The following is a 2,428-nucleotide window of genomic DNA, read 5'->3' on the forward strand; positions in this document are numbered from 1 at the left end:
ATGCCATATTGTATTGTTAATTTGTTAAATGGAATAAAGTCTACACCTTCAAATATATGTTCCAGATGATAAATTCCTTTACCCCTCCACCCTGAAAAGTTTAACATATTGTTTTGTTGCAGGATGTCAGGATTGTTCCAGATGGGTGTCTGTCTGCATGGGAGTAGTGAAGATTTTGTCATTTTCAGAAACTCCCACCATGCTGCCAGAGATGAGCTGATATTGATTCATTTAAAGCACTCATGTTTTGTTTTATGTTAGCGCTAATAAATGAGAGATCTGAAATCTTAATGTATAAGTAATACTTTTTAGCCAACAGGCTACAATACATTTCAAAGTGGTCAAATCCTAATCCGTTAGATGAATCTTGGCTAGATATAGAACAAACTTTATGCCATAAGTTTGTTCTATATCTAGCCAAGATTCATCTAACAGATTAGGATTTGACCACTTTGAAATGTATTGTAGCCTGTTGGCTAAAAAGTATTGCTAAAAGTTGGGACACTCCAGCCCTCCTGTATCTTTAGGTTTCTGTAATGATTTTGAGCTAATATGCAGAGTTTTATCTTTCCAAAGAAATTTAGAGATAAAAGAGTCCAGGGATTTAAACCAGACAGGTGAAGGTTTATTTGGTATCATTGAGAATAAATATTTTTTTTCTTGGTACCACCATCATTTTAATTGAAGCAACTCTTCCCATAAGTGATATGGGRAGAGACTTCCATCATCTTCTATTTTTGTAAAAGRGGYATGTGATTTAATTTTATTAAGTCTTCCAACATAGGAGAAATGTTAATACCCAAATATTTAATATTTCTTGACTGCAGTCGCGTATGAAGAGAATTGTTAAAAACACAATTAATTGGAGGAATTGTAGATTTTAACCAATTTATAGAATAGTCAGAGACTTTTGAAAAAGAGTTTATTAATTCAATAACCTTAGATAGCGTGTTTTCTGAGTGCTGAAGAAAAAGTAAAACATCATCAGCATAAAGACAAATTTTATTTTCTATGTTCCTGCATGCCTTTAATTTCTGCAGCTTGCCTGATCGCGGATGCTAAAGGTTAAATGAAAAAAAAAAAAAAGCAAATAGTGAGGGGGATAGTGGACATCCCTGCCTGGTGCCTCTCTGTAAACAAAAGCTATTGGATGTTTGGTTATTTGTCCTGACACATGCTGTTGGTGAGTTATATAATATTTTTAACCAATTAATGAAATGGTTTCCAAAACCAAATTTATGCAAGTTTGCAAATAAGAATTTCCAGTTTACTCTATCAAATGCTTTTTCTGCATCTAGAGACAGAATACTCATTTCAATGTTTTCACTGTAAGAATAATCTATTAAATTYTACAATCTGRGTGAGTTTGTWGTTGAGTGCCTTCCTTTTATGAWARCCGTTTGGTCAGGATGAATTATGAAAGGAATTATCTTCTCTAATAGGAGAGGGCATACTCTTTCATATCCTGAAAGAACTACAAACCCCAAAGTTTCTTAGCGGTTCATTCAAACACTTTTACATCAGTTTTGCTTTATTTACAAGTAAATCTGTTTATTTGCAAGGGCAGCAGCTAGCTGTAGCACTTCATGCATGATATTTCTGCTGGACTAATTATGTAATGAAAAACTGACAACAATGTCAAAGTTTGCACTTAYAATAAGTAACTTGAAACATCACCATCATCATTTCATCATTAAAATTGCACTAAATCCATAAATTTCACAAGTTGTAATTTGAAAAAAGTGGTTTTGTACTGTATATTCACGATACCAAACATTGTGCATCATTCTTGTTGTTCTTTTTTGCATTGTACGTGTTATTTTGTTATCCCAGACTTCAACACAATCTAAATACATTAATAACATTGTACAGTAAAGAGTTTGCCAAGTGTTGTTTYATTTCAGATACAGCAGTTTCCCAAAAAAATGGGATCAATTACGATAAAGTTAATAATGTTAAATGAAGTTAATGATGTTGTAGTGCACTATAACATCAGCTTCTGAGAAGTTTGTCCAACACTAAAGTAGTCTAAGCTGAATATAGAGTTTGAAAAAAATCTYCTGGAAGCCTGTTTTGGACCTATACATGGTGTAATGCTAACAATTTGATCAAATATATAGCCAATATGAGTAAAATAYTGYTAACAAAATGTTCACAAGTTGGCARAAGTTATAGACATTATAGAGTGACAGGACTTTAAAATTGTTGCTTTCAGTTCACTGAGTAATTTSTTATTCTGATTGAATCTCAGTCACTGCAGTCTTGTGACTATCATCACTTGACTGTAATTTCAACTATGTCCTGTTGTGTCTGTCTACTGTACAGCACTTTGGATGGCCTTGTGCTGTTTAAAGTGCTTTATGAATAAAATTGGTATGGTATGGTATGTTATGGTATGGTATGGTATGGTATGGTATGGTATGGTATG

This window comes from Austrofundulus limnaeus, unplaced genomic scaffold, assembly GCF_001266775.1.
Source record: "Austrofundulus limnaeus strain Quisiro unplaced genomic scaffold, Austrofundulus_limnaeus-1.0 Scaffold19, whole genome shotgun sequence".
Taxonomy (NCBI): Eukaryota; Metazoa; Chordata; class Actinopteri; order Cyprinodontiformes; family Rivulidae; genus Austrofundulus; species Austrofundulus limnaeus.